Genomic DNA, 11079 nt, shown 5'->3' on the forward strand with positions numbered 1-11079 from the left:
CTAATTAAGTCACTATTTATGCTATTTTTCTTCAAAAAATCATAAATCATGCATAAAGACTTCAATATAGCCTATTATTTTACACACATCTTGTAAAATTTCATGTGACAACATATTAAATTTCTATGACCAGATTCGAAAATTATCTCATATTAACCTATTTTTCATCTAAATCCGATTTTAATAATGAAAAATCCATTTTTCGAGCATAAGAAGTCCAAAAATTATAAAAATTTACAGGTCATCTCAAAATAATATATGTGACAATATATCCAAAAATAAATTAAAAATTCGAAGTTTAGCTAATTTTAGTCCGAAAATGACATTTTATTCATAAAATCATATTTTAATGCCATTATTATATAATATGAACAATAAAAATCCATAAATTAACCAAAATATCCTAAAAACATTTTAGGACCAGAAATTTTAACATGCATAATGATTTTCGTGATATATCATAATAACACAAATTTAACAAGTTTTATATGTTAATCGTATAACTCGGAAAAACTTCTAACCGATTTGCATGCAAACAACCATGGCTCTTGATACTGATTGTTAGAAAAGTAGATCTATATACTTAACATATTCATATATGTTTTAAGTTAATTTAATCATAAAATTAATTGGTGATCTTATGCATGCAAACAATAAACAATATAAAGAAGAAATCTTTATCTTACATTGGATTTTCGGTTTATTTGGGCACAAGAGAGATCTCCTTCTCTCTTGTTCTTGTGCTTTCCTTAATGGAAGAACAAAGATCCAAGTATAGGATCTCTCCCAAAGTTTAATACCCAAAGCACGCTCTTAATAAAATTAATATTATGAATACTAGTACCATATTAATTTAGCATAAAATGACCCAAAATAAATTTGATTTTGGTCTCCTAAAAACCGGTTTAAGAGAGGAGAAAAGGAAGAAGAAAATATTTTATCTCTCTAAAATATTTTTGATGAATAATATTGAATGAATGAATGACAAAACATTTTGTGTATATGAGGTAAAATAAGAGGAAAAACCAAAGTGGTTTTTCCTCTCAAAAAACCGGGTGGAAGGGGGATGAGAGGGAGCCAATGCATGCTTGAGTTGTTCTTCACAATGAACACTAGGTTTGCATGGCTAGTCTATTAGGGTAATCATCATGTTTACCACTCACATAATAAACACAATATTATCCTTAATCCTCTCTTAATTTCGGTACATATGTGTAAAATGGAATCCATTTTATTTTTGTCAATTTGTCAATATGTCACATGTCATATGTCACATAAAATTGTTATGTATTTTTAACATGTTAAAAATCAACGTATTAATAAAAATACGTCATATAGAAAAATCGACTTAGTAATTCATAATCACTTCTACCAAAATATTTTACCAATTTATAAATCACAATAAATTGTATTTATAATAATTCATTAAACTTTAATTGTTTCCTTAAACAATAATTTCATCTGAGTAATGAAACAATTCGATTATTCAGACCGTATCTCATTTAATCAAATTTCAATGAGATACGTAAATATTACTCCCAAAATCGTCCGTCAATTTTAAATAATTTAATTGACTCGTAACGTTATACGATCAATTAAATGATCAATTAAGAGTGTTGCCCTATAGGTATGACCTAGGGGATCAACTGATCACCATCGTCGCACGACAGTAATGTCAAACTCTAGTCAGCCAATCATTACCGATATGTGTGGACCAGTTGACAGTAAAATATTACTTCCCAATTGTATTCTTTATAATGAGACTTAAACATGTGATCATCATGATCAACAGTTGTGATCGCATTATTGTCGGAGGACACATATTCCAACATCCTCCTCTCTAATCTTCACCTGATGGTACCCTGACCTCAAATCAATCTTAGAAAAGACTGTTGCACCACTCAACTGATCAAACAGGTCATCTATCCTTGGCAAAGGATACTTGTTCTTCACCGTCACTCTGTTCAGCTCCCTGTAATCTATGCACAACCTCATGCTCCCGTCTTTCTTTTTCACAAACAGAACTGGCGATCCCCACAGTGATACACTAGGTCTAATGTATCCCCTCTCAATCAGATCATCTAGCTGCTTCCTGACCTCCTCCAACTCCTTAGGACCCATCTGGTACGGTGCCTTAGAGATTGGCCCCGTCCCCGGTTTCAGCTCAACACTGAAATCTATCTCCCTCTTCGGTGGCAACCCCGGAATCTCCTCTGGAAAGACATATGGAAACTCCCCCACAACTGGTATCTGCTCAACTGACGGACTCCCCATCCTGTCATCTCTCACTTGGCACAAGATCATCGGGCACCCCTTCCTCAGATAGGACTTCAAGGTCACAGCTGCAATCTACTTAACTTTGGGTTTAACAACAAACTCACGATAAGACACACTAATGCCCGTAGGACCTCTTAGAGACACTTTCTTTTGATGACAGTCTATCTTAGCTTGGTACTTTCCAAACCAATCCATCCCGACTATCATCTCAAAGCCCTCTAACGGAAACTCTAGCAAGTCTACATGTAGATCGACTTGCCCAACTATCATGGATACATCTCTATACAACCTCCCACATGATACAGACTCACCCGAAGGTATAAAGACTTCCTCTCTTACAGACTCATACTCTATCAGACCAAACCTTTTAGCATGACTCGAAGATATAAACGACTGAGATGCCCCCGAATCAAACAAAACAAAGGTATAAACACCATTAACAAGAAAAGTTGATGTGGGATGTCGTCGGGTCTCCCAATCAAACACATTTATATTCTCAACAAACAACTAGTTAGCGGTAAGTCGAGGTCAATCCATGGGACGGTGGTTACTCAAATCATTCAATCTAATTATGGTTGTGCTTGAGGTTGTCACAATTATAATGGGGTTGATGATTCTAATCTAATAAAAGCAATAAACAGGCAACAAAAGGAAAGATGTAAACAAATGACTAAAAGTGCTAGGATATCATGGGTTCATAAGGAAATCATGGGAGTTGACCATACAAACATGTTCACAAAGTGCAAGCAATTAATGTTGTAAAGGAACCGATTTGGTTTATGTCTTACGGTTCTTAGGAAGAGTTGGGTCCCGGAGCCGAATCGATTAGATTGTACAACACCTACAAGTCGACTTACTTTCCTCCTAATCACTTCTATGCATGGTCTAACAAGACTCGAGTTGGTTTATATCTTACAAGTCAAGTTGAATAGATAAGAGATGGTTGTAAATGCAAGGATTCATAGGCTTAGCATTTCATCAAACATAACATGTGCATAGGTTGACATCACAACAAGCAAGCAAATTAATTATGTGAACATATTAGATTAAGCATGAATCGATCCCCATGTTGGTTTCCCTAATTACCCATTAATCCTAGCTAAGAGACTACTCACTCATTATCAAGTTTAGCATGCTAACAAGGTTGTCAATCATATTAACAAGGCAAAACATGATGAACAAGTAAGAAATATTAACAATAATTAAAACAAGGATTAAGAGAGTTATACCTATGGAGATTCCAAAATAATAAAGCAAAGAATAAAAGAAGAGAACTTGATTGATTGATGAAGAGTTGTCAATTCTCCAATAATAACCCAATAATCTTCAATTACCCAATAATAAACTTGAACAATAATTAAGGAAAGATTAATGTGTAATTTGTGGAAAGATTAAAGAGTAATCTATTCTAATCTACCCCTAATCTAATCTAAGAGGATTTATTTATAGCTAAGAGAGCTTGATTTTGATTATTACAAATGGGGTATTTATAGTAGGGATTCATTAGGTTAAGCAAGGGTAAAATAGTAATTAACAATGCTAATTGTTGAGTAGGGAAATGCTCCTCTCAAAGAAAGATGCTAGTCTCCTTTTTGCTAGTCTTTCAAAAATATGCGCATCTTTCATGGAGAAAGAAGAAAACGAAAGTTGTTGTAAGGGAATCCGAGCGGCCAAAGGGTCGGGACGCTCGGATTGTTGGAGCAGAGGACGAGCGGATTCAAGCACGGGACGCTCGGATAAAAAGAAGGGAAGACGAGCGGATTTGGAGGGTGGACGAGCATATTCTTGTAGCAGACGAGCGGATTGGGTCTCGGGACGAGCGGATTGGCGGACAGCTTCTTTGTTTGACCTCGGATTGTAAAACGGACGTCATTTTCTCATCCGGACTCCTATTGGAGTGATTCAAAAGCCTAGATCACTTATTTTTTCGACGCCGTTCCATCTAGCATACTTTAAGAGCAAAAGGAGCAACTCTTGGTTTGGGTTTCGAGCAATTTCTTCTTGTAATGCCTTCCCTCTCGTCATTCTTACTTTTAACCCTATGATCCTTCTATATACTCTTTATTCCTACATCCTTGGTCATCATTCTTGCCTCCTCTTCATACTAGTCCATCCAATATCATCAAAAATCTTCCAAATATGCATGCAAGAGGGGGAAATTCCGCCTCATTTATCTCTTTTTCTACAAAACATATGAAATGCGCTAGAAAAGCAAATAGGAAGGTTTTGACGGATAAAATGGCCATAAAATGTTATAATAGTATGCAAAATAGGCTCAATTAGGGGATTAAATGTGTGCAAATAATGTTCACATCAAATATCCTCAAACCGAACCTTTACTCGTCCCGAGTAAAGAGGTGACAAAAACTAGACCTTTATTTAAACTATCCTACTAATATAACCGGTATGAGACAATTAGCGGGTCTCACTCCGCCCCATCAACTCACAACAAGACAACCATGAGGTAGGATGCCTTCTTGCAAGGCAAGGTGGGGCTTGCCAAAATGGCGACACATCCAAGCATTAAAGCACATAAAATCAAGTAATGGATGCATCTACAAAAGAATAGCCACTTTCCTCATCTAAGTGGCGGAAATTATATATCTACAAGGGAAGCAATTCAAGGGTAAACACTCCTTCATAGATGCAATTTCTTCAAACTACTAAGCCTAGAAGGATACCAATAAATCACCTCCAAGTTGTGTCAAGCTAGGGTACCTTTGTCCTCAATTGTTAAATGCTTTCGTCAAGAGTAGACTCCCCATGGTGTTAGAAACACTGGAGGATCGCGGAATTCCCCCTCTTGCTTAGAAAAGAAGAAGGGTCGTCCCCTCTCTACCATGCACAAAAATGGATACGATGGATAAAGGGATCGATAGTATTTGAGTTTCATTTGGGAGTTTGCTTTTGTTGTTTGTTTTTCCCTCCAATTTCTTGTGGCATATAACATTTGAGAACACTTTCTTTTTGCCATTTCTTTTGATTTTTGGCATTTCAATACCTGACAACTTTTCAACTTTTTGCATTTTCTTTTGAACATTTTCAAAGTCACCCCAATTAGTAACGAGGGTGCCTTATATTTGAAGCATAGGAGTTTTCATTTTTGTTACTCCTCTTTTCTTTTGATGCATTTGCAAACTTTTTCTTTTCTTTTCTTTTCTTTTCATTTCTTGAACTCAAATTTTTTGAACAATTTCTTTTTGTGCCCATTCCCTTTGATGACAAAATATATGGTAGAACATGGATGGAATGACGGTTGCATGGTTTCAAGGGTCACCTTGGAATAAACGGTAGCCAAGGAGTTATCACACCACAAGGTACTCTTGACTAGGCCTTAATCCATGGGTCAAAGGATACTAGCACGACACATTCTAGGGTGTTTTACAAGTATTCTAACAAGCAAAGTCTTAAGAAGAAAGAGCATCTACTCGGGCCTATATACACTTGTCAAGCTCCCCAAGTAGACGGTTTCACAAAAAATTTCTAACATGCAAACTACATGCCATGATGCAACTAACATATATACATCCTAATGCATATGATTCTACCAACTAATATGCCAAATAATCTAAATGCAATCCTAAATTCACATTGTTTATACCGCATCAATCAAAATAAAGCCACATAGTCATTAACATAAAGAGGAAAAAGGAGATTGGAAAGATCATACCATGCGGTCTTCAATATCCTCATGTCTCGGATGTGGCGTAGTCAATCAATGTGAAAAAGGATGAACAAACACAATATATACAAAACAATATATACAAGACTACATTACAAAGGAAAAGAACATGTTTTTGGATTTTTCAATTTTTCAAATTTTTATGGGTTTTGTTTTTATGAAATTAAAAGACATATTTTTGGGATTTTTCAAAAATTTTCATTTTTTATGTATTTTGGAATATAAATTCCCATCCCCCACTTTATTTTGGACATTGTCCTCAATGTACATGTGGGAGTAGGAATAAAAAGGAAAACATGTTTTTGGATTTTTGATTTTATGGAAATTGAAGTACAAATGCAATGATATGATATGAATGAATGCATGCTCTAACTAAATGCAATTCTATATGACATATATAACAAATGAATGCAATCTAAACTATATTATATGATGCATGATTTTTAGTAAACTATGGTCACCTATGATCAAACCTCCCCAAACCGATTTAAACACTATTTCTAGTGTAGAAAAGGATAGGATTGGTCATTAGTAACTATGCATGAATTTTAGTCTATATGCAACTATCTACATGAATCATGTGAAATATATTACAATGCAAACTATACTAAATGCATATATACAAATTAATGGTTATTGAGGAACTCCATTAAACCAAAGATTATTAATGAACAATTTCATAGAAGATTATCACTAGCACTCAAAGCACGTAGAAGTCGGTCAAATTCTTGGGAGTGAGAAATAAATAGGCATGGATAACAACACAAAATTATGCAATGAAATAATGCCCAAGTAAGAGACCGGACAAGCATGTCAAGAACATTATGACAAAAATTATAAGAGAAATGATGGATGGAAGGAACATGAAATGGGTAGTTGGTTGGCAATTCACTCAACTCATCCTCCAAATAGTCAAAATCACCACATTAAATGCAAGTACTCTCATTATCATAGAAGGTGATTTTAAGGGTGGCTATTTGGGGTTCCCAAATGTCCTCATCATATTCCTCATCCCAACAAGGTCCATTATCAAAGGGGTTGTCGTAACAAGGCTCACCAAGTTCAACACAATTGTCTCCTTCAAATATGTCATCCTCAAAGGGTGAGTTTTCACTCAAGCTCACATCCATATCATTCTCACTTTGCCCTTTAACATCAAATTCCATGGAGGTTGATTTCATTGAAACACAAGAAGAGTAGGATGACGGCATCCAAGCATTAGTTTCACAATCAAGAATGTACTCTTCCTCATCATCACTCTCCTCATCTAGCACTCCATCTTCCCAAGGTGAGGTAATTTTGTGGGCATTATAGGTTGACTCAAGGTTATAAGAAGGTTTCTCATCCTCAAAAATCTCATTTTCATCATAGTTTTCCTCAATGAATTTTTGAAATGGGGTTTTTATCGTTTCTATACCTTCCTTGGCACTCTCAAATATGTCATGTATAGTTTGCTTAATACAATGGATGGTCATGAACTCAACAAATTCATGTAGATACCTCATTTCTGCACCTCCCGCAAACCACCCGGTGATGATTGGGCCGCATGTTTGGTACGCGGAAAGATTTGTGACAGTTCGTAAGTTTATCGTCAAGTGATTACTCAAATACTAATGTCTGCCTCTTAGTTGTCATCTACGCGCCGATACGGTCGTTTTGACAATAATTAGAGTACATTTGGAGTCTAGGCCTAAAACCGTCTCCATTTTCTGATAACCGTTAAATCCCGAGTCAGAATGTTTTGGAATGTTCCGGATATTTCTATTCCATATTTTATAATTATTTCACAATTTTTATTCTTTGGTAAACAATTTCCCGTAATATTCCTCCACAATTTTTATTCTTTGGTAAACAATTTCACTTCCAAAGTCTCTCCGAAACCCTAATTCCTCCACGTGATTAGTATAAATAGGAGCCTTCGCTCCTCATATTTCTCACGCGAGTGTCCGCTCTTCTCTTCTCCCTTTGCATTCTAGACCTTTGTTCTTAATTTTTGGCGTCTACGTGCTTGAACATTCGACCACGTAAGCTCGGATCCTTCTGAGTACCAGCCTCGTTTGCATGACCGACCAATTTGACCAACTCCACAATCAATCAACTTAATTAACTTAATCGTTTTCCTCTTACGAGGGCACTTTCGTCTACATTCGAGTCGAGCATCACTAATCATAAACTTAGTTCTTCTCGTTTCGTTAAACATGTATATCTGAGGGTGTAAATCTCTCTTTTATTTATTGTTATTTACTTTTGTATAATCACTAATGTAAGGTTTATGTCGAAAACACCTTGTTAAAACCGATTTCTAAAACCGTGCTTTAAAAACTCTTTTTACGGATTTCCAGAAGGCAAACCGTCGAGAAAGGACGCAGCAACTGCTGCGCCTCTTCGAAGGAGCGCAGTTCCTGCTGCGCCTCTTCGTGAGGCTGCCGCAGTTCCTGCTTCCTTTCTTCTTCCTTCGTCCTCTGTAATTCGTCAGGCTTTGTTTTGTTTCGTTTGTTCTCTTTAATTCTTCGATACAATAGTCTAATAATTTCATGTATATTAGTCATCATCTTTAACATGTCTAATTCATCATTTAAATCCGACTTAAATCCCTTATAATCTCATATTTGCGGGTTTTCGTCATTAAATTCAATCCGGGTTGTAGGAATTCAATTTGTTCATATCGGGTTTCTGGAATTCAATCTTTGATATATTTTCATCTGTCTATTGTCATATTAGTCATTAATTTACCATTAATTCGTCATGTTTAGCCTAATTAGTTTAATTTGCTAATCAATCGTTCATTCATGTAAATAACTCGTCTTAAATCCGTCTCATCCATGTTTTATTGCTTTTATGACCTTCATTCACATGTAAATAACTTATTGATCACTTTCATCCAAGTAAATATATTAATTAACCATTAAAATCACCAATTTACATTAACGATTTGCAGTTCCGGCTTCACAGCCAGAACTCACCCTTGGAACAGACGCAAAGAATCGTTGCGCTCTTCCCAAAGGGCGCGATCTCGCTTGCTTGTTCCAGGTTGATTTCTGCCTCTGAACTCCGTTGTTGCTTGACCTAGTTTAATTAGCTTACGTATAATTGACTATTAATTGTATTACCGCCTACTGATCTGTTCGTTAATTCGTTCGTTAATTCTTTCTTTTACTTCTTTTTCTCAAATCATCCGTTTTAAAGGTGTTTTCCACATAAATCAATGAAACCCGATGTAATTATTGTAATTTTCATTATTGTAATTTTCTTTATTGTTTTTATCATTGTATCTTGTATCCATTTATGTTTTCACATGTAATTGAGCATTAAATCCTACTTCGACCTAATTGTATGCTAAATTATGTGTCAACTGACTTAGTCTAATCTTCATATGTTAGGATTAACACTTGGATGTTGCATTGCATGCATATAATCGACGATATATCGAGTATAGATGATGTCCCTAATCATTAGTAGAGGCCGCTATCGAGGCGGGCGGGATTAGGTGTTCGATCAAAAGAGCTTCCTAATACGTACCCTCACCCCTTACTCCAGATCTCTGTGAACACCCGTGTTCATTGGCATCCACGAGAGTCATTCTAGACATAGAATGCTAAGGGTAACGATTGCTTAGTGTTCATGTCACTACTTTGTGTCTTGACATGACACGAGGTATTCGAACGGTTCCAATTTCCCATAAAAATTGGTGGCGACTCCAACAAATGCAAACGCTTGTTCTCTTCCTCCGAAGTGCCCCCGTGGGCCCCCGTTGTCCACAGTTTGGCGACTCCGCTGGGGAAATACACTTACGTGTAGCCAAGGGTGAAACTTGAACAAGGTTAGGGAATAGTTTGTACAAGACAATTGTCGGTTTTCATAACTCGGTCTTCCTAGATCGTTTTATTCGGCCTTCCTAGGCCCAACCCAACCCAGTCGACCAATCGTCCCGTCTAAACGGTCCTAATTCTTATTTGGGCCTAAGGATGGATAGCGATTGACGTCATTCATACCATGATGCTTACTCTTGTTTGTATCAAGGGTCTTCACTACTTGAGGAAATGGACTAGGAATCGGCCTTCCTCTTGTTTGGTACGAGCCTCTCCACAGACTTTGGGTTTGATGGTTCGGTATGGCAACCCACCCTTTAAACCAAAACCCTTTTAAATGCACTCAGCATCCCGTTATAATGCTTGTATGAATGTTTGTACCTTACGTGATCACCATTTCTAAACAAAACCATGACGATTTTTGTAAAAAAAAAAAATCAAAACACTTTTTTAACAAGAATTTTCGAAAAGGCCATTGATTAGCGCAAAACCCAGTCAAAACTATGTCCGTTTGTCGAGTCAAAATTCGGGCCCAAGCCCATTTCAAAACCTCACTTCGAGTCCACTCCTACAACTACACTATAGTTGACTAGGATACACATTTTCAAAACTTTGTCTTTTCTTCAAAACTCACTCAACACAAGTGGCACACACCCACTTCAAGAGTCAAAAAATTTCTTCTCTTTGCAAGTGTGTTAGAATGGTCGAGCGTGTTTTGATTCGTCATCGATCTCTTATCCAGTTTTCAAGATGCCTTGAACCAGTGACACGAACCTCCACCAACTTCAAGATGGTAATGATCGAATCCTAGCCGCACTAGCTCAAATCCAAGTTACTCAAGATCAAGTGTATGATCGCCTTGACACCATCGAGGGCCGGATCTATGCCGTAGAGGGGAGATTGCCTCCTCACGAAAGTGAAGTAGTGGGTGACTTCGCGAGTGAATCCAAGGACGAAAATCCTCTCATGGGAATGACTGTAGCTGAGAAAAGACTCCAATACTTAGAGGATCAATTGATGTACCTTAAAGGAAATGACATTTATAGGGAGAACAACCGCAAGTATGAGGCCGTCAATTCCAAATTGCCAACCAACTTCAATATGACGGATATCCCTAAATTCAAGGGGCACGAAAACCCTTTGAACCACATCCGTGCCTTCAAGGATTACATATCTATCAAAGGTATCAAACCCGAGATGTTCTTAAGAATCTTTCCTTCATCTCTTGACACCATCCCAAAGCAATGGTTCTACTCTTTAGAACACAAGAAGATCGCTACTTGGGAAGATGCCGCGATCGAGTTTGCTAAG

This window comes from Silene latifolia, chromosome 9 (genome assembly GCF_048544455.1).
Source record: "Silene latifolia isolate original U9 population chromosome 9, ASM4854445v1, whole genome shotgun sequence".
Taxonomy (NCBI): Eukaryota; Viridiplantae; Streptophyta; class Magnoliopsida; order Caryophyllales; family Caryophyllaceae; genus Silene; species Silene latifolia.